Source organism: Myxine glutinosa, chromosome 4 (genome assembly GCF_964187855.1).
Source record: "Myxine glutinosa chromosome 4, kmMyxGlut1.1, whole genome shotgun sequence".
Classification (NCBI taxonomy): Eukaryota; Metazoa; Chordata; class Myxini; order Myxiniformes; family Myxinidae; genus Myxine; species Myxine glutinosa.
In genome coordinates this window covers 160,938,525-160,962,138 of record NC_136264.1, presented here as the reverse complement: position 1 = coordinate 160,962,138, position 23,614 = coordinate 160,938,525, and the positions used below count along the sequence as shown (strand labels likewise).

At 35.3% G+C, this 23,614-nt stretch overlaps 2 long non-coding RNA genes across 2 annotated transcripts; one reads left to right on the top strand and one right to left on the bottom strand.

Annotated features, from left to right (window-relative positions):
* Positions 1 to 1,096: 1,096 nt before the first annotated feature.
* LOC144891846 (uncharacterized) lies at positions 1,097 to 22,095 on the bottom strand. The gene is made up of 3 exons (XR_013623241.1): positions 21,759 to 22,095; positions 1,701 to 3,382; positions 1,097 to 1,143 (listed from the first exon to the last, which is right to left on the bottom strand). It is a non-coding gene; the product is annotated as an uncharacterized LOC144891846 (long non-coding RNA).
* Positions 5,599 to 7,018, top strand: LOC144891567 (uncharacterized). The gene is made up of 3 exons (XR_013622998.1): positions 5,599 to 6,106; positions 6,596 to 6,719; positions 6,940 to 7,018. It is a non-coding gene; the product is annotated as an uncharacterized LOC144891567 (long non-coding RNA).
* Positions 22,096 to 23,614: the final 1,519 nt, after the last annotated feature.

Below are 23,614 nucleotides of genomic sequence, written 5' to 3'. Positions count from 1 at the left end.
CACACACACACACACACACACACACACACACACACACACACACACATACACATACCATACATCTACACACACATACACATACATACACACAGACACACACACATATACATACACACACATATATACAACAACAACATGCATTTTAAGGCCATTTTCCCTGCTAGAGTGGGGGTTAGTCTTGCGGTCCCCATGACGATCTTCTCCATCTTGCACTATTTCTGCATCTCTCCTTGTTAACCCCCTTGCCCGCATTTCTTCTTCCACCATCTTTAGCCAAGTCTTTCTCGGTCTTCCCCGTCCTCTACTTCCTTCTACATTTATTTCCATCACTCTTCTCAACCAGTCACTTTCATCCTTCCTCAACACATGACCAAACCATCTCAACATGTTCCTCTTCACAGCATCAATCACAGGCTCTATTCCCATCATTTTTCGCAATTCATCATTTGTCTTCCTCTCTCTCAACGATACTCCGCACATCCATCGAACCATTCGCATTTCCACCATTTCCAACCTTCGTTGCTGCTCTACGTTCATTACCCATGTCTCGCTCCCATAAATTATAACACTTCTCACACATGCAGCATAACACCTTTCCCTTCAGCTTCAACGACACTCCCCTCCTCGTCAGCACGCCACTCAGTTCCCGAAACTTCTTCCATGCACATGTCACTCCAGCAACCGTTGCCGAGTCTGATCCACCTTCTCCATTCAGCATGTCTCCGAGGTAGCAAAATATTTTCACACCTTCCAGCTTCACGCCGTCTCCAAGATCCAACTCAACATTTCCTCCATCTGCAGCTCCCTCTGTGCACACCTTACATTTGAATGTAGCTGCCACACTGGTTAATGACCCACTCAGACCACTACATTTTTGATGAACCCACTCAGCACACATTGTACATTGAATGGAGTTCACTCCGACACCCTTCCTGCACACAGCACAGGGCCACTTCCCAGTTCTTTCCACCTCACCACATGCTTTACCACTTGCCATCACCTTCGTCTTTCCGATATTCACCTTCAGACCTTTTGTCTCTGTAGAATAATAAATTAACTGCTGTTCTACTTCAGAAACTTCCAGAAACTCGTTTTTAGCAAAATCAATGTTTTATTCACTTTTGAGAGTTTTGCTGTATCTATCTATAATTCCAGTAATCTCTGTCTGTCTGTACGTTTGTCTGTGACCGCTGTTTCTCGACAACCACGGGTCCGATATACTTTTAACTTGCCAGGTATATTGCTGGGGACCCGAGGATGTGCCTTTTCAAGGTTTCATATTAATCGGACAATTACTTACCGAGCTATGTCCAAAAAACGATTCAACCAATCAGAGAGCAGCGAACGATCGCGTGTGCCGAACGTGGCGGGCACACTCTGCCTCGGATGGCACATTTGAGAGCGTATTCATTTATTTCACGTTTGCAAACTATGTTGGCGTTAAACTATGTTTTACAACTAATAAAAACGAATTTGCGTTTCATTCGCTTTCCTGCGCGTTTGTGCACGCGATGGCGATTTCTTTACCAAACTCCGGAAGCCGTTCGCTTTGGACCAAACCATTGCATGTAAATAGAGGGGGGGGATTGTCACCACTCGCAAGCCGTTCGCTTTGGACCAAACCATTTCATGTAAATAGAGGGGGCGGGGGGGGATATAATTTTAGATATAGATATAGTACGGGCATGCCCTAGTTCTACTAAATGTACTAATTAGATATTAATGACGTTGTTCTGTCGGTCGTGGCTGTAGCTCCTTCTGTAGGTCTTTTGTTGAACCTCGTTCAGTTGTTGACCAGTCTCCAGTTGGTTGATCAGGTCAACTGGTCTTCAGTTGTTCAGTCACTCTCCCAGTCCACTGCTTCTCCGTCACTCTCCCAGTTCTCTCTGCTCTCCAATCGCAACTTTCTCTTGGTTTTTAAAGGCCCAGACTCCTTCATCCAAAAGCCTTTATTTGGCTCTTTGGCCAGCCCTCTATTTTGGGAGACTGAGAGCACCACATTATTTCTGTTCAAGAGGTCAAATGCTCTGACCTGCTGAGGGGGAATTTGCAGCCTGTGCTCCATCTATGGAACACAGGCTAACTATTGATAGACACAGATGGCAGTCCAAGAGCGGTACACATTCTGTCTTGAATTATATTGCTCTTGTCTCATTTGTAAAGTAAAACATATTCCTTTTACTTTGTAAAGTAAAACATATTCCACTTTACACAAGATCACATTGAGATATATTCTAGCAATATTGTCAATAGGAATATTTATTCCCTGACAGTCCCCGGTTTTTTTCTTTTATGTTTATATTAACCATTAATCTAAACATTACCACATTAAATATTCAAACCACTAATCTGGTAATTCAATTTCCCCAAGGCATACACCGTCATTCTGGAAGAATTTTGATCACAATACATTTCCTTGTTCATTGACTCTTTCTATGTTGATAATTCAATTCAACTCATTTGCATAAAGATCACAAAACATTTCACCTTCACCAAAACGCAATAATTTCAGTTCATCATTAAAATAATAACGCATCTGCAACATTTGGCAAAATGTTTGCCTTTAATCAAATATTGACTTTCTTTGTTTGAAAAAAGGGGGCGGATCACTTGTGTTTGAAATTACAGCATGAAACATTTTTCTTCAAATGTCTTCATAACACCTACACTATTTGCGTAGGATTTTCTGCTGTTGTGATAGCTGGGCAGAGTCATAGACTGACCCTGCTCTCCATGCAGCATCCTTGCCACTCTTGCTGTGAGCCATAGTAGATTTGAACAAGGCCTCCATCCAGTTGTAGTCGACTTGCCTCCTCACTCATCGTGAGCATGGAGCAAGTGTTGATGTGATGTTGATTTGTCAACAAGATGTGGAGCAGGGATGCCGGATGCATCCGCAATGATGATGTTGGGACCATGGTACTCAGTTGTCCATGGTCCATACCAGGAGCACACAGCAGAATCGTGCACAGCTGTTGTGAAGGAAAAGGCGCAGACGTTCGCTTGCAGCTCCATGCTGGCTCCCCGGAAGTTGGTGAAGTAATGACACACGTCACCGTATCCCGTAGACGTTGCAGGTAAAATGTCGTCGTCCTGCAATTGCTGATGTGATGAATGTTCAAGGTATTCAAACAAAAGTAAGTGATCGCCCTTTTTCATATGTTGCAGTGTGATCCAGACAAATGGTCACATAATTTTCCCTTGGTGAAGGTAAACATCCATCTTACAATGGAGTATTTCTTCATCATTCTTTGAGAAAGAGGGTGTATGCCAGAATTAACTTCATTTTTCACAAATTGTCCTTTCAAACTTCTTCCCAGATGTCGTTAGCACTCCATTTGGGATGTGATCTGGTCTTCCCTTTACTCAGCCACATTTATATCTGCTCTCCACACAGATTGAATCAGATGGGGTACATTGTAACATGAAATCACTATATTTTATAACAACTTCACACAAATAATATTCAAATCAGACATGTGTTTTTCACTATTAAACTAAGAATAGCATCCACAATTGCTTTCAGGTTCATATAATTCAAAAATTTAACTCATGCAGGTATTGTAACCCAACTTCAAAGAAAATAAATGCATTAATAATGAGTATATATGATTGAAATCACAAACAGGAATATCTAATTCCCAACAAATCTTGCAAACAAGCAAACTATGCATAATGTATTATTAGCATAGTCCTCCCCGCTTTTTGTTTTTCTTTAACAGTGTAACTTGTGGTGATATGAGTTCATCGATCTTGTAAAACGGACATAGTTCACAACAAGTTGTTATGCCCTTATTTCAACTCTACTGTATTCATTTGCAACATTACTTGATTCAATCGTTGAATCTCAGTATTTATGTCGCCATAGACGTCTTCCTCTTGTGGTTCCACATTCATTTCCTCATTTGTTGCTTTGTTTATTTCCTCTTTTGTGGCTGCTTGCACTATCATAGTGTTGTTTGTTATCTTATTCAAACCCACCGTCACTAAGGTTTTAGGCACTAAGGCACTAAACTCTTATCAATTTTCATCGTGATTGAATGATGTCTAGCTGTCATCCAAGATGGCTGCCATCATAAACCCAAAAATCCCACAAATTCCCTAATCAGGATGGAAACATACAGGTAAAAGGTAAGTCTGGAGAGAAAAAGAAAGGGGAAGGAGAAGGGAAGAAAAAATAGGGGGGGTTTGGATAATAGTTAGATGGGGTAAGGGTAAGGAGTTAGGATGGAGGGGGGGAGGAAATGGAAGGAGGGAGGGGGAAAGGGCGGGGGAAGGTTGGGGGGTGTAGGGCAGGAGAAGTGGAAAGAGGTTACATTTGAAAAAGAAAAAAATCGTTTCTGATCCCATATGTAATAAGTGTGGGCTAGGGCCCAGGACACAACACCAAACGGTTGCCATGGGTGACCTGCCTGCACGCATTCCAGTGGCAGGATACAATTACCGGCATCAGTGTGTGCAAATCTTACTTGGAGATGACACGGAAAACTTTTATGAAAATGCTAAACTCACTTTTGTAGCACAATGGGAATTTATGTTGGAAAATCGAAGCCAGCCGATTTTCCCTTAGCACTGTACACTGTATAAAATTCACCTTTTTGTACAAAAATCGCTAGTTATTTGAAAAATCCTCAGATAATCGTTTAAAAAATCGTTGTTCGACTTCTGCAACAGCATATCGACTTGTCCCTCGTGACCACATCAAAAGAGAGGCTCACTACAGGAAAAATATTATATAAGTCTCAACCGTAGGAACCCAGCAATATTTGAATCATCATACAAAAGGAACGGGCAGATATGTGACGCAGACCATTGAACTGGAATCACGTATGAAATCAAATGAATACACAAAAAGCATATTCATACACAAATCTATTTTCATGACTGGACGAATGCAGCACCTTTTTGCTAACGCCCGGGGTTCGTTAGTGGCTCTTTGAACTCGTCTCTTTAAACTCGTAAAATGTACCGAAAAAAAAAAAAAAAAAAGTACCCAAACGAAAGAATTTTTTAAAAAAAAATACGATTTATTATTTCTTTATTTTTTGAAAATTTTGGGAAAGAAATTTTTGTCAAAAAATCGCAAAATAATTATACAGTAGTAGTGTAATAATGTTGCTTCTGGGACACCTCCGTTTAACATGGGAAATCCCTATCTAATGTCATTTACCCCCTTGTCTTTTTCAAAAATCATAAACACCTCTATTTCTCCCACCCTCATCTTTATGAACCTTTTGTCTGTAGTACCTATCCTTAATGTTGTTCATTAGACCACTCAAACACTACAAATATTTGTTTTCTCTTATAGACCTATCATCCTTCTTCTACATATCATCTGGCAGATTAATCTTTGACCCACTCAAACATTGACCCATTCACTTCCATATTAATTCTTTCCCTCCCTCATTGCCCCTAAACACCTATATTTCTCTCACCCTGTTCTTTACGAACCTTCTAACCTTTTGACATGTTATCCTTATTCATTAGACCACTTAAACACCTGTGATCCTTCTGACCTCATGGACCTTTTAACCTTTTACTCTTAATATCATCTGGTGAATATAACCCACTCAAACAACGACCCTACAAATCAAACCTTTTTTTATTAATTCTTCGCTTTTGAGAAATGACGTTGTTTCAATGACTTGGATAACTTCCCAGAAAGATTTCATTGTCTTATTTCCTGTTATTCACACACGCTCAGGGCTTCCCCGAAATGACTGCATGTCGTCATTTCAAGAAAATACATTTTGTTCATTATAAAAAGAGAGGTCTCCGAATGGGACATTTAAACATTGTGAACGAAGATGAGCTTGTCTTATTCCAGTCTTTCCTCTGATGAAGAATACTCGCCAGGACATTGGTAAGTTCATTTGGTATTAAACACTGTTAATGAGAGCTTTGTATGTGATTAATTATACAACTAATAATTTATTTTTCCTATTCATTGCAGCAATTCAAATATTGTAAATATCCTGGCAGAATTTCAAGTTGTTTCTCAAGAGTTCCACAACGAACTGAATACGGGTTTGAATAACCTACCTCCGAGATGGTGGGCTCAGAATGAATTCAATGTTTCACCATTCTTGGAAGATTCATATGCAAGGTAAGATACTAAATATTAATACATTTGTGTTAAACGACGCTGCCTTAGTGTGCATGTGTGTGTGCATGTGTGTGTGTGTATGTGTATGTGTGTGCATGTGTGTCTGTGATTAAAATAGAGAGATCGAATTGTGAGGAACAGAAATGAAAAAATGAGATTGTGTGTGTGTGTGTGTGTGTGTATGTGTGTGTGTGTATGTGTGTGTTCTTGTGTGTATGTATCTATGCATGTGTGTGTTCTTGTGTGTATGTATCTATGAATGTGTATGTGTGTGCATGTGTGTCTGTGATTAAAATAGAGAGATCGAATTGTGAGGAACAGAAATGAAAAAATGAGATTGTGTGTGTTCTTGTGTGTATGTATCTATGCATGTGTGTGTGTGTGTATGTGTGTGTGTATGTATCTGTGAATGTGTGTGTGTGTGTGCGTGTGTGTGATGTTTTGTCAAGCTTACTTCAGCATAGTAATTTCTCCTTATTTTGTTTGCAGCCTCGAAGACCAAAGCTTGGAGTGGGACGATTTTGGACTCCATAGGAATGGTTATTTCCTGTCATCCTGTGATATCCTTAATTTTCATCTCGACGATCTGGGCGCTAAGCTGGATTTTTTCGAGGTAAGCATGTGTGTACGTGTGTGTGGTTCACCGTTTATAATAGGTACACCATATCCCTGCGCATCGTAAGAGGTGATTCAGGGTTGGTGTCAGGAAGGGCATCCGACCCTATATTAATAATAATAATAATAATACATTTATTTTGTATAGCGCTTTTCAAGACGCTTTGACATGGAACATAAATATGAAATAAATATCTCTCCCCTCTTGTCTTTAATAGAAAGAGATTCAAAACCTGAAGACATCTGCTGAACCAACCTTTGACTTGTGCTGGGAAGAAATTGATGACTTATGCTGGGGAGAAGTTGAATGTATACCTCAAGAAAAATGTTTTAATAATATAAAGATTTTAATGTTTTCAATATTTATATATATTTGTTTTGTTTACAATTATTTAATTCTTAATTACAAAAAGAGAATAAAGGAGGGAACGGGGAGGTGCACCCCTGCCAAAGACCCTTCACCCCCCTCATCCCACCCCTCCCCTCCCCTTGTGTGTGTGGGGAAGGTGGGGGTGGGATGAGGGGGGTGAAGGGTCAAGGGTGGGGGTGCACGGAGGGTGGGGGATGATGGGTGTGGTCTGTGTGGGCGGGGTCTGTGTGGGCGGGGTCTGTGTGGGCGGGGTCTGTGTGGGCGGGGTCTGTGTGGGCGGGGTCGGTGTGGGCGTGGCTTATGATTTTTTATTTATTTAATTTTTTTTTATTATTACCACGAATTAAATTAGCTAATATGGGTGGGGTGAATAGAAATGTTGTTTAATGAATTATTAGCTTTGTTTTTTGTAATTCTTGCGAGTAAAATGAACCCAAGATTTCTTCTCGATTTAAATCATATAATTTGTAGGTCCAAGGGACTGTATCCATTACATCAATGATTTTAAATAATTCACGAGTCCATTTTTGTGTATAACCTTTCTCAAAATGGCTTTTCCATTTGTATATCCTTACAATATCACCAACTTTGAACTTGGGCTTTCTCAAATTAATCTCCTTTTCATATTCTAATTTTGTAAATGTTTCTGATGGTTTTGATTTTGTTGATGAATGAACTGTATTGTTGTAATCATCTACAATATCCTGAATTAAATACACCCATTTTTGAGAACCGAGTTGTGTGAATTTTTTATATAATTTCTCTTTTAAAGTACGATTAAAACGCTCAATAACAACTGCCTTTCCTTCATTAAAGGTGCTGTATAATTTAATACCCTTCCCCTTAAGAAATTTCATGAATATTTTGTTATAGAACTCTGTTCCCTCATCAGTCCATAACTTCTTTGGTTTCCTTTTATCCCGATCAAATATTAGCTTAAAGGCTAACATTAAAGTATCACCCCTTTTATTTTTTAAAGGGACAACCCAGGCAAATCTACTCCTCAAATCAATAACGGTTAAAGCATACCTGTATCCCCTGTCATTATTCAATTCAATTAAATCAGCGGACCATATGTGGTCAGTGTATTTAGAATAAACCTTCCTTCTTTTAAACTTTGTGATTATAGGTTTGTGTAATTCTTCAGCCAAAAGCTCCTCAGTCTTGATGGCATCATTAGAGCCTAATAGTTTTTTGAGGAATAACCAAGACCAAGTTTCAATTTAGCATTTATCAAATTTCTCACAATAAACCTATCAACTTTCTCTCTCAACGTTGGATTTTGTATCAAAGACAAATTATACAACATTTCGCTGTCGGCTTTATGTTTTTCAGTCAACGTAGTGGTTTTCCCATAAGCAATATCATGCTTCATACACACTTCGTCAACCCTATTTGTAGGTTTAGACCAAGGTTTAGGATTGTCAGCCTCATCTAATCTTTTATCCAAGTTTGTTCCTGGACCACAGAAAGAATACCCTGGAAGGTGTAATTCCCCTGGAATTCCAGTTGTTGTAAATTTACTTCCTGACATAAACTTTTGTATGTCTCCTCCTCTTTTAGGAGAGATGAATTGGCACTTTTTAGAGCCACATACTTGACATATTCCTTTTTGATAAACTCTATTATTTTTAGCTTTAACATAAGAGATATTTTTAGATTTAGTTTTCTTTTTACATTTGAGACAATAACTCATATTTATTTATCAGAAAAATTCCGACAGAGTATCAAAACCTTTTTGGTTTTCAACATATACATTTCAATCTTTATTTTTAAAACATAAAGAATCCTAAGGAATGCCTTCACTCTCTCCTCCATTTATTTACAAATAAAAACTAACTAAAGTCAATGGCACCAACATCATCAATCACATAATCTTTTCCTTCTTCTTCTTCATCACCACTTTCTCGTTTAAACCTCCTCCCTGAAATTGTAGTAAAGGTTGTTTCCATTCTTTCAAATAATATTTTCCTGAGAATTTGAATTTCTTTATTTTCCTCCTCAGTGCGTTGAGTTTGATTTATTTGCAGTAATACCTTAAATCTTTTATAAATCTCACTGATTTCCATCTTTTTATATTTTTCCTCCCTCTCTCTTTGCTCCCTTTCCTCCCTCTCCTCCTTCTCCTTTTTCTCCCTCTCCTCCTCCTTTTTCTCCCTCTCCTCCTCCTTTTTCTCCCTCTCCTCCTTCTCCTCCCTCTCCCTTTCCTCCTTCTCCTTTTTCTCTCTTTCCTCCTTCTCTTCTTCAACTCCTTCCTCATCCCTTGCTACCCTTGAGTTTGAACCCCAAAGAATATTATACATATACTCATCTGGATTTTGAGATATTCTTGTATCTATAATTATTTTTCTCATAATAGGATACCAATAAGATTTGTTGACGATTTCTAAAAGAGTTTTATATTTCATAACTTTGAGAAGTTCATTTTTATTTAATATTTTAAACAAGTCTCTATTTGTGGGTTTAACAATATCAGTATAAGGCCAGTTTTTTATGACAAAATTCCCATGTATATGCTCCAAATCATAAGGTATGTAATACCGAGCACCCTTTTCTTGTAGGTATCCTTGAATACAAAAATTATAATTCTCTTGTAGTCTTCTTCCTGCCATTTATGTATCAGAAATATATGTGAGATTAATATTATGACAGGTAATACCACCCCATCTTCCCACTACCAAATCGGTTTGTATTCCTCGGCTTTCTATCCTTATCTCATTACCTTCCTTCTTTGTCATGCGAACCATCGCTATACTATCATATATTTTTATTTTCTTAAAATCACGTATTTGTTGTTTACTAATTGTACTTCCACATAAATCCTTATCTTCACCAAGTGGATAATATTCTTCTTTACGAGACTGATTTAAATCATGTAGGTCTTCTATGTTTATTGAAAAAGACCAATTATACCCTAAATCAGGCATATCATACCCCCATTTATTAATTCGCATATTAACTAAATGTCCTTCTTTATAAAATTTAATTGTAAGCAGGTAGTTAAATTCAATGAGGAAAGGTGTATGGTCAGTATAACCAGGTGTTGTGGTTGTAAATTTTACTTGTTTCACAAAACGTGCTGTTTTCTTTAAAGATATATATTGTGATAAATCACTGAATCTAATCAAGTCATTCGCATCTGTAGGGTTTGGATAATTGATTAATTTATAAGTATTCTTCATATTAATATTTTTACTTACACTATATTTTTGTCGTTCAGCCTGTGCCTTTGTATAATAATTTGATAAATCAATATCCTGAGAGGATTTTCCAAAGATAGAACCATCTTTTCCAACATAGGTCATTTATATTAGATAAAAAATGATATCATAAAAATTTTCATTATTGTTGAGTTGAAATAATACATATAAACATAATTGGCCACAACATTTAGAATTAATTTCTTGAACTTGGAATGTTTGATAAACACCATTCTGTAAGAATTGTATTACTTCAACAGGTGGTGGCATACCATAACTATCAAAATAATATTTATCCTGACTATTATGAATACAAACCCAATGAGAACCATTCTGTGTGTCTAAATTCATAATAATATTCTTTGTATTCTTATTTATATGTGTTAATTCATCTCTCATACAAATAACCACATTATCAATTTTTAGTGTTTTACAATACTTAGCTAGTTCTATATTTGACGTTGTATTCTTTCCAAATTGTTTAAACCATTTATCCATTTATTTATGAGAAAGATACAATCCATTACCCCGTTTAGTTAGTTTAACACCCGCTTGAGCGATAGAGGAAAGCATATCTCCAACCAACAATCTAGCTTTATCAGGTAGACTTTCAAGTTTTTGAGCAAAATCTACAATTACACCACTTCCACTAATTTGTTTCTCCAACTCCTTGTTATGTCTTTCCAATTCTTTTTGAGCTTTTAGTTGTGCCTTCCTTTCGTTAGCAGTTTTTACCGCTGCTGAAATACCACCAGTCAATGCTCCCGCCGCACTTAAACCAGCAAATAAAGGAATTAGAAACGGGAGAAATCCTCCTCTTGACTCGTCTATTGAATATTTCTTTAACATAGGTTTCGTCATTTTAATTTTAAGTGATCCAACATCATTTAGTGTTTTTACTTGTGTGTGTGTGAGTAAAACATCAATTCTTACAGCTCCTTTTCTTTGAATTGTATTAACATTAATAATACAAGGCTTTTGATTTTGAATACAAGATGTTAATTTATTAAGATTGATTTGATTAACATATACCCCTACCATTTATTTATGAGAAAAAACCTATGTGATATTAATCATAACACCATTATCTGTATTAATCTGTAATTCTGTTTCCTCCAAAAGCAAACAATAAGCATCAACTTCTTCATTCTCCCCTCTTTCAATGTATAGAGAAGTATCCACTCGATTAGACTTTATAGTTTCCTTTTGAGAACTCAGGTCAATTGCGTAGATTGTATATAAACCTTTAAATGCAACCATATCCAAAATAGGATCATTATTACCATTACTTTCACACACCTTTTGGTAGGACTTGTAGGCTTCCGCATAATCATTTTTTTCCCAATCAATTTCCAATCTATCTCGCGGATAAAATGTGCCATCAAGAGAAACCCGAAGTTGTTTCACCTTTGCATTATCACTCAGGGCATTATTCTTATTAGTACCGTCCTCTCCATCTGGTTTTTTAAAAATGAGCCAGAGGTATCGTGGCTTTCCTTGAAGAACACCTAAATTCCAAGTGTAGGTAGTGTGTTCCAGTTTAACGTGTTGACATCTTCTTTTAAGGTATGATACATTTAGCGGTTTCTTTGAGTTAAGTCTTCTATTTAACATCTCTTCCGTTTTAAGATTAGGAGTATATTCACTGATATACCAACACAAATCATTAATAACAAATTTATTATTGTCGCCAAAAGCATTTTCATCCCCAAAAAGCAACCTATTTACATTATCATTCCTTTGTAGTTGAAATCTAATTTTAAGCCCATACAAAACTTTATCATAATCACAAAATCCAAATATACCTTTAAGAGGTACTGCTACGGTAAAACTATTCACTGCTTTTGCGTCATCATTATACATTGACTTCCTTTGACTATAACCAGGGTCTGCGTTTGTACCCGTTGACATATCAGGAATAAAACCCTCAACAGCTCCCTTACCCATTCTATCACTAAACGAATATAGTGTAAATTTCATCATTTCAGATGTAGCAGAGACATAATCAACCGCTTCAACCTCTTGTGTTCCAATATACAGGCGGACACTATCAAACATTTTCCAGAAGAAATCATTTACGAGTGTAGCATTAGTATTATTCGCAGCCTTAGTGAATTTAAATTTACACAGCAAGAAACTATCAGCTATATTCAAGTAAGTTTGTTGATTATTTATTTCAAAACTTTTTGTTCCGTTTGAATTCCAGTCTGTTCCTGTAATAGCATTTACCTTAAAATAGTCTTCCTTTTTAGTAGAGTTTGAAATGATAATCGTATCATCCAAATCATAGATACTATCAATCGCTTCCATACTTGTATTTATATAGTATTAAAATCGTTGAAACCCTGACCCAAGTATTTTAATGATTTTTTGTCGTTCTTGTGAAGATAGTTGAGTTTTACCTTTTTTAATTTCTTTGATTGCTTGTAATTTATGAGACTCCTTTTGAGCATCTTTTATACTCTTTATAGCACCCGCAACGGAGCCCACGGCAGAAGCAGTTGAACCAATTAGGTCTTTATGTTTAAGGATGGTTGAACCAATACCCATTAGAGTATCAATTATCCCATCTCCTTTATTTCGAAATTGATGGCCTACACCTCGTTGTCTCTTAGGTTTATAGTATCCTCTACCCACATACCTTGTATAGTCTGGTGAAAGGAACATGCCCTCCCCTGTAATTATTTTATATTTTCCCAACTCGTGTTTTCTCACAATAACCATTATTTATTTATTGAAAAACTTCACGTAGGTGAATTCTGATGGATATAATTTCATCATTAAAGGATATCATACGATTATCTTGGTCGGTTATCCTAAAATTTACTCTGTATATGGTTTTTCCTGACACAGGTAAATAGACAAGATTTTTTGGTTCCATATTAAATTTATAACCAATCGGGGTTGAGTATGCACTGAATGAAAATATTGTATTTGTTCTTATTCCATCGTTATAAGCACCGTCAATCAAATCACAATGAATTAATACTGAATTTATACCGGAGGATATTTGGATAACATTATCACTGTAAAACGTCCCGTTATTTTCAATCTTTTTTGAAGAGAAACCCAATAGCTCTCTAAACGAATTTTCAATCGTGAAATCAACTTTATAATTATTTTTAAGTTTAATAGTTGATTTTGAAGTGTGTTTTTGAATATCTATTACAATATTTTTTGGTTCATCACCTTTTTCTTTCATAAGGCGAGAGACTTCTGAAGATATTTGAGAAATCTCGTAAGCTCCAGGTGAAACGGTTATAGTTTTATATCCACTTCCTGGATTATAACTAAACTTGTTGTTTTTCTCTGTGATATTAAACAAGGTATTATAAGTTTCCATTGACAATAAAGATGCCTCATATGAGGTAAGGGGGTCAAGTTGTAGTGGGTAAGGGAATGAAGCTGTGTAATCGCTCGTTGTGAAATTAAAACTAAGAATTGTGCTTCTCATCTTATTTAATATCTAATAAAATATCTTTGTATTGACATTTATTAATTATTTTCATGTTCATCAACTGATCTAAAATGGCTGAGGATTCATTAAAACAATTGTTGTTTCCAGCCTTCTTACTACCTAACAACAATAATAGCCTATTAACTAATTGTGATGGGTCATTTGGAAGAAAACTAACACCCGAACCAAGCTTACTTAAAGCATCAATAATATGTTTCTCCTTCTCATTCTTCTTACTTTTACCAGCAACAGAAACTCCATAATCAAGTGCATTTAACAACTCAATATATACCCTATCTTCCTCTCTTTCCATATCAAGTGGTTCCTCAAAATATTTTGAACCGCTGAATCCGGGGTTTGTTAGAAGAAACATTAATCTTGGAGTTAATTTAACATTTGGTTGAGTAGAACTCAAGAACATCAATTCATCATTAAATATCAATACCTTTTCTTCCACAAGATGAAACACTGCTGGTTCTTCTGTTGGAATGAGACCTGCTCTGGTTTTTGAACCCGCCGAATATTCATTGTTTTGAAGAGCTTCCACAACATAATTAGGGGGTTGATTTACCTCCTCAAGTTTCCGAAATAATCCCTCGTCATCATATTCTAATTCACCAAGTTCTTGTTTTGTTATCTGACTAAAATCTTTGAGCATTTGAAGTTTTTTCGGAGTAAATTCTACCGTGGGAACTGTAGGTGAGTGTTGAGTTTTCAAAAGTGGTTTAAAGAATTTCTCTTGTTTTCTTTCAAAGGCTTCTTCACCAGTTAGTTTCTGTCTCCGTTTCTTCTTTATCTCTTCCTGTTGTTTAACAACTTTTGAAACTAATTGTTGATGTTCCTTAAACTTTCTTTCTCTTTCTTCGGTATTCATTTTCTGTATTTATTTATTGAAAAATATCATTTAGTATCTCATCTTGTTTCACAACAATATATTTATATTTTCCAATCGTGTGTTTCATATAATTTCCAAATTCTTTTTTACTACATAACGTAGAGCAATTATCTCTCCAAAAATTATTTACATCTATTGAATTTAACTTAAATAAAATAAAAGTATTGGCATTGTTTCTTATTGAGCGCCGAGGGAGTTGAAAATATGATTGACTAAGATATATACAATTACAAGAAGAATGTCTCCCTCTTGTATAGTAGCTATCCATTACTGTTTGGTTTCTCTCATTAACACAATCATCAAAGATGACGAGGTTCTTTTTTGATTTATCTAAATCTTGAGGTGAAGGTATATCATCCGTATTATCACTGAGAATACAAGTTATGGGTTTCGATTTTGATTTCTGTGTATCACAAAATAATTGTATTATATCTTCAATATTATAATCATTCAGTTTGTTTTGAAGTTTAAATAAACCGATAATGTCTTCCTTTTTAAGACCTGCATTAAAACCCTGTGAGAGTAGTTGATACTCGGGTTGAAAACTTGACTTTGTAAAAATTATTAAATTATCATAATCTAAAAAATTAGAACCAAGGAGCATCTTTAAAAGTAAACAGGTTTTCCCACATCCGCTTGAACCAACTATTAGACATCTCAATGAATTTGGAATGTTTTTATGGTTATTAAATTTTATCTTATTTTCCCAAACGGGTAAAAAATCATTCATTTATATATTTGGAAAACAAGTCATCCAACTTTTTTTGAGCTATTTTAGAAACTCTATATTTTATCCTGAGTTCTGGTTTAATTTCAAAATAATTCATTATTTTATTTATGTAGTATCTTGTATTAACATTTCCATTAAAATTATTTTGAATAATAAATATCATTAAACCCTTATACATTTCCTCAATACAAAGAGTCTCTTTCCTTGTAAGAAATGGTGTATTATCACCATAATGCTTAACATTCATCTCTCTTATTAATCTTGTAAAGTAATTCATTTTTGGTTCTAATTTAAAAGAGTTATATGTTTTTTTATATTTCTTATTATCATTAATTAGAATATAATCACAGAATAAACATTGTTTATATGAATCCTCATCATTAAGCCCCACTCTATCACAAGCCGGACAATTCTCTAATTTATCATATGGAGAGTCTGGAAATTCTAAATATCCTTCAGAACTTATCATATTTATGTGGTAAATTTTTACTTAAACTAAACGCAAGTTTATTCATTAATAAATACAATGTTTCAAAGCACAAAAGACAAATTTCAATCAATCTCTACTTCGGTGGAAGATATAGAAAAATATGTCAAAGATGTTAAATTGAACAAAGATAAATATGGAAATTTTTGGGTAAAACCAGTTATGGAAAATAACATGAGCCCCTCTATTTCATTTAAAGGAAGAGCTCTAACTATACCTGGAAAGACATCCATTAAAGTAAATCTAACAAAAGTTTCTCCTCTACTCCTGGCAATTTATTCAAAGCTTGAAAAAGTGATTGACCACGATACTTTGAAAAAGAATGATAAGACCATTAATAATTCTAGAGGAGACATTTGTATTTTCTTTAATAATCCAAAGGGTGTAGATCTAAGTAAAATGAATGATGTTAATATTTCTGGTGAAATGTCATTTCGTTCTATGATAGTTAGAGATTATTTAAAGATAACTTTTGATATAAAAATTGTAGAGATTGAATCTGTTAATGAAAGAAAGTATATAGATATTGATGGGAATATTTTTCTTGCTAATTAAATATGAGTCAATACAGCAGTGAAGATTTTACTATTTCATTGAACTCGGACGATGGTGATGATAGTATTTCATTGAACACAGATGATAGTTATGATACTAATAGTTTGTGCTCAAATGATAGTTATGAGAGTAGCTTTATTGATGACTCTGAGTATGATTCTGAGTATTCATGTGATAGTTATGACTTAGATGATTCTGAGTGAAAAAGTGTTTTAGTTTAAGCACAGCGATATATATAAAACGGAGCTGTAAAGCTCAAAAGTGTTTTATTTTAAGCACAGTGATATATATAAAACACCACGTTTTCTCACGCTATAAATATGGTTTATTGTGATACTTGCGAGAAGGAAGTAAAATATTATAAACAACATATTCTCACCGCAAAACATACATACAACATTTTAAACAAACTTTCCCCTCTTCCACCTGAAACAAAACACTGTTCTACATGTAATAAAAATATCCTCAAGAAAGGCTTCAAAATACATCTTAAAACAAATCTACATTTATCAAATTTTATCACAACTAAAAACTCTGATGGAGCATTCAAAGGACATATTAAAATAAGAGTCTTTAACTTCAAACCTCCTGAACCAGAGTCTATAGTTGATGCTGTAGAAATAGTTAAACCTGCTGTTCAAACGTTGATTGAAAAAACACTAAAGGAAATGAAACCACTTAAATTTTATATGGGAGTAAAATTAGAAATGACAAAGGATGAAGGAGTTATAGATGCACCATACATGAGAACTGAGCCACACTTTATATCTTCATATCAAGATTTTAAAACATCAGGAGTCTATGATGAACTTATTAAACAAGAGCAAGATGTGGATAATTCAATCGTAGGAAGTGGATTCAATATAGGAAAAATTATTTACATAGACATTCATATTCTTAAATCAGATCCTCTAAAAGCTTCTTCTTACATTGATTTACCCAGTGTTATCAAAAATAGAAAAGCAGTTATCAATATCAAAAATAAAGACAATAAATGTTTTCTCTGGTCTATTTTAGCACACTTACATCCTCCACATTTTCATGATGAAAGAGTATCTCATTATAAAAAATATGAGAATACATTAAATACGAAAGATCTAAAGTTTCCGATGACTTTAAATGATATTCCTAAATTTGAAAAGATGAATAATTTATCAGTTAATGTTTATGGTCTAACAGAAACAAACAACATTCAGGTTTTAAAGCTTTCTGACAATTGTAAACAAACTCATATTAATCTTCTATATTTTAATTCAGACGAAAATTCACATTATACATACATCAAAGATATTGCTAAATTAATAAAACCACAAGTCTGTAAGAGAACAAATAAAATATATATTTGTTTGCGTTGTCTTAACTTCTTCAATTCACAAGAAAGATTAGATAAACATTCAAATTATTGTGGCGAACATAAATCAACGGTAATCAATATGCCTAAAGAAGGCTCAAAGATCACATTCAAAGATGAAAATAAAAAGATCAAACATCCATTTGTTATATATGCTGATTTTGAAAGTATTTTAGAAAAAATTGATACTGCTTCTCAAGATCCAAAAGAATCATACACAAATAAATATCAAAAACATACTCCTTGTGGTTTTTGTTATTATATCAAATCATCCGTTGGTGATAAATATAACAAGTTAGAGATGTATAGAGGCTCAAATACCCCAGAGGAGTTTGTGAAACGACTAGAAAAAGACTGTGTTCGATTAACCAAGATAATGAGAGAAACCAATAAACCAATGTCCTTAACAAGTAAAGAAAAAAGGGAATTTATAAAAAACAATGTCTGTCATATTTGTGAGGAGAAAATTGGTAAAGGTCTAAAGGTTAGAGACCATTGTCATCTCACTGGTAAATATAGAGGTCCGGCTCATCAAAGTTGTAATATTAATTATCAACTCCCCTCTTTCATTCCTGTCTTTCTTCATAACAACGCTCATTATGATACACATCTATTTATCAAGGAACTCTCAAAGACTTCTGGAAGTATCTCAGCAATTCCAAACACGGATCAGAAATACATTTCATTCACAAAAACAATTCACACATCTCCTATTACTCATATCAGATTTCTTGATACATTTAAATTCATGGCAAGTCCATTGGTTAACTTGGTTCAAAATCTAAAAGAGTTTCCATGTCTTTCAGAGTATTTTTTAGATAAAGATTTTCTAACACAAAAGGGAATTTACCCCTATGACTATATGGACTCATTTGAGAGATTCAATGAAACACAACTTCCTTCAAAAGAAAATTTCTATAACAAATTAAATAATAGTCATATATCTGATAAAGATTATGTACACGCACAAAATGTTTGGGAAAAATATAACATCAAGAATCTTGGCGAGTATCACGATTTGTATCTCAAAACTGATGTGCTTTTATTGGCCGATGTATTTGAAGCCTTTAGATCTGTTTGTCGCACTGGATATGGATTGGATCCTGCTCACTACTACACAGCACCTGGATTGGCCTGGAGTGCGATGTTGAAAATGACAAAACAAGATTTGGATTTGATAACCGATGTTGATATGCTTTTGATGATTGAAAAGGCAAAAAGAGGTGGAATTTCACAAGTCTGCTCGAGTAGATACGCAAAAGCAAATAACAAATATCTTCCAAATTATGATCCAACGAAAGAGAGTTCTTACTTGATGTACTATGACGCGAACAACCTGTATGGCTGGGCAATGTCTCAGGCTCTTCCTTATGGAAAACTTAGATGGGTAAAGGAAAAAGACTACAAAAACGTTTTACAAGATGTATGTATCTCTACACAAAAAGAATTGGATGAAGAAAAAGTTGGTTATTATTTTGAAATTGATTTAAAATATCCAGAGGAACTCCATAACCTACACAAAGATCTCCCATTTGCTTGTGAGAAAGCAAGTCCAAAGAAAGAATGGTTGAGTGATTATCAACGATCGTTTGATATAGGTGAATCAACAGAAAAATTACTTACTACATTATATAACAAGAAAAATTATGTTCTACACCAAAGAAATTTGCGACAATATTTATCAAAAGGTCTAAGAGTAGAGAAGATCCATAGGGTTCTAAAGTTCAATCAAAGTCATTGGTTAAAGGGGTACATTGATTTTAATACACAAAGAAGAACAGAGTCAAAAACAGATTTTGAGAAAGACTTTTATAAATTGATGAATAATGCGGTCTTTGGTAAGACTATGGAGAATGTGAGGAAAAGACAAAATATCAGACTATCAACATCTTGGGAACAAGCATCAAAATTAATTAATAGACCGAGTTTTACTCGAGCTGAGGTCTTTACTGAGAACTTTTGTGCGATCCATTTGATTAAAGAGAGTATTGAAATGAACAAACCTATTTATATTGGAACAACAATTCTTGATTTATCAAAGTCATTAATGTATGATTACTTTTATAATAACTTGAGGAAGAAATATCAAAATGATGTTAATCTACTTTATATGGATACAGATAGTTTTATTTTGAAAATTAATACCAACGATGTTTATTCAGACATGAAAAGAGACATTAATATCTATGACACGAGTAATTACAGTCCAGAGAGTGAGTTGTTCTCTTCTAAAAATAAAAAGGTGATTGGAAAGTTCAAGGATGAATTAGGAGGAAATGTTATGAGTGAATTTGTGGGATTGAGGTCAAAGGCTTATGCTTATAAATACATTGTGAATAACGTTGAAAAGACTGATAAGAAGTTAAAAGGTGTAAAGAAAAATGTTATTAAAGAAACAATAAACTTTAAGGATTATTATAACTGTTTAACAACAAAGAAAGAAGAGTTTAGAAAGATTAATGGAATAAGAAGTTATAAACATCAATTATATTCAGAAGAGATAAATAAGAAAGCATTGGGGGCTTTTGATGATAAGAGGTTTATTTTAGAAAATGGAATTGATAGTCTCCCTTATGGTTATATAAGTATATAAGTGATAAGATATATATATAAGTGATAAGATATATATAAGTGATAAGATATACATAAGTGATAAGATATATATAAGTGATAAGATATATATAAGTGATAAGTTAAAAAGGGGGGGGGGGGGGGGGGGGGGGGGTGGGGATTTTAACGGGCTACCGCCGCCTTTTTTACTATTATATAAATGATAGAACCAAGTATCAACCAGACTAAAGAGTGGAGGTGTAATCAACCTTGGTATATAAATGGAAAACATAATGAATGTGAAAAATATCAAATAGGTATAATTGAAAAGGCAACTGGTAAAAAAGTTCACAAAACAAATAAGAGAATTAATTTAAATACCGGTGAATTGGGTAAAAAAGATGGAAATATTTTTGAGTGGACGGAAAACTTTGATGGTTGTCAGGAAAATATATACTTTAATTTAAAAATGGTATGTGGCACTGGAGGCGCTCAAGCAAGAACATTGAGGGAGGTTTACCATTTTATCTTAGCTCAGTTAAAATATCTTAATAAAGAACCAAACTCAAACATATTTTTTGTTAATATATTAGATGGTGAAGAGAGTTGTAGGAGAATTAAATTATTTCCCACGCATAAACAAATATTTGTAGGGTCGTTGTTTGAGTGGGTTATATTCACCAGATGATATTAAGAGTAAAAGGTTAAAAGGTCCATGAGGTCAGAAGGATCACAGGTGTTTAAGTGGTCTAATGAATAAGGATAACATGTCAAAAGGTTAGAAGGTTCGTAAAGAACAGGGTGAGAGAAATATAGGTGTTTAGGGGCAATGAGGGAGGGAAAGAATTAATATGGAAGTGAATGGGTCAATGTTTGAGTGGGTCAAAGATTAATCTGCCAGATGATATGTAGAAGAAGGATGATAGGTCTATAAGAGAAAACAAATATTTGTAGTGTTTGAGTGGTCTAATGAACAACATTAAGGATAGGTACTACAGACAAAAGGTTCATAAAGATGAGGGTGGGAGAAATAGAGGTGTTTATGATTTTTGAAAAAGACAAGGGGGTAAATGACATTAGATAGGGATTTCCCATGTTAAACGGAGGTGTCCCAGAAGCAACATTATTACACTACTTACAGTATATACCATATCAGTGGTCCTTCATGAAAGCACAGCACCTTTTCTAAAGACAAAAGGCTTTAGTGGATATTTGTGACGGTCCATGGCACCATCCCTGAAAAATGCGTATACATCTGTAGTACACTTTGTTAAATTTTGGAAGAAAAAAAGAGAAAAAAATTGTCATGATTTCTGAAACCTGTTAAAGGCCTCGTGGTTTTTCCCACCTTCCACATATCAACAAAAATACACAAAACTCAAACACTGAACAATTTTGCGCAGATTAACATCAGACTACACAGATAACAAACAAAAGCTTACCTTGTTCTGTGGAGTTGACTCCCTTACGGACCACCAATTTGTAGAATAATAAATTAACTGCTGTTCTACTTCAGAAACTTCCAGAAACTCGTTTTAGCAAAATCAATGTTTTATTCACTTTTGAGAGTTTTGCTGTATTCTACTAAATGTACTAATTAGATATTAATGACGTCGTTCTGTCGGTCGTGGCTGTAGCTCCTTCTGTAGGTCTTTTGTTGAACCTCGTTCAGTTGTTGACCAGTCTCCAGTTGGTTGATCAGGTCAACTGGTCTTCAGTTGTTCAGTCACTCTCCCAGTCCACTGCTTCTCCGTCACTCTCCCAGTTCTCTCTGCTCTCCAATCGCAACTTTCTCTTGGTTTTTAAAGGCCCAGACTCCTTCATCCAAAAGCCTTTATTTGGCTCTTTGGCCAGCCCTCTATTTTGGGAGACTGAGAGCACCACATTATTTCTGTTCAAGAGGTCAAATGCTCTGACCTGCTGAGGGGGAATTTGCAGCCTGTGCTCCATCTATGGAACACAGGCTAACTATTGATAGACACAGATGGCAGTCCAAGAGCGGTACACATTCTGTCTTGAATTATATTGCTCTTGTCTCATTTGTAAAGTAAAACATATTCCTTTTACTTTGTAAAGTAAAACATATTCCACTTTACACAAGATCACATTGAGATATATTCTAGCAATATTGTCAATAGGAATATTTATTCCCTGACATCTCCATACATTCCTTCCACTTGTTCATCTTTTCCTTCAGTCCATCCATACTTTCCGCAATCAACACCAGATCATCTGCATACAACAACTCCCACGGTAAACCCTCCTTTACGTTCTGAGCCAGCACCTCCATCACAGCTACAAATAGTAGTGGACTTAGTACCGACCCCTGATGCACTCCCACCTTCACCTCAAACTCACCACTGTTCCTGTCCTTCGTCCTTACAGCTGTGCGTGCTCTTTTGTACATTGCCATCAGTACTCTGATCAACCATTCCTCCACTCCTAACTTCCTCATTGCCCATGTCAATACTTTGCGTGGAACCCTATCGAATGCTTTATCCAGATCAACAAACCCAAGAAACAACTTCTTCCTCTTCTCCATGTACTTCTCCTGCAACTGCCTCACAATAAAAAGCACGTCTGTCGTTCCTCTTCCTGGCATAAATCCAAACTGCATTTCGTCGATCTTCACTTTCTTCCTTATCCTCCTCTCCAACACCCTTTCCAATACCTTCATTCCATGCTCCAATAACTTTATCGCTCGGTACGAGCCACACTCTAGAGGGTCACCTTTCCCCTTGTATTGAGGGACGAGGGTACTCGATTCCCAATCCACTGGAATGCGGCCTTCTTTCACCGCCAGATTACAGATCTCTGTCATTCTCTTCACACCCCAACTTCCTGCTGCCTTCAACATATCTCCCACAACTCCCGTCAGCCCTCCTGCTTTTCTACTCTTCATTGCTTTTATCGCTTCCTCAACTTCCTTCTCAGTTATGTTGTCTGCCGGTCCGAAAACTGGGTTACTCTCTATGTTGCCATCACATTCATTCTCTGTATTCAACAGCATTTCCATATATCTTTTCCATCTTCCTTTAATTCCATCTGGGTCCACAACGATTTGTCCCACTTCATCCTTCAAGCAACTCACCCCCATCACATCACACCTCTCTTTCGCTATCTGCTTTGCAATCCTGAATACTGCTCTCTGACCCTCTTCCGAATCCAAGCGTTCTCCGAACATTTTTCTTACATGCCTCCTGCGCCTTTGCTACCTCTTTCTTTGCAGCCTTCTTGGCTGCCTTATAACTTTCATGCTCTGCTGTTTCTGCTCCCGTACCCTTCGCCTTCTGCCACT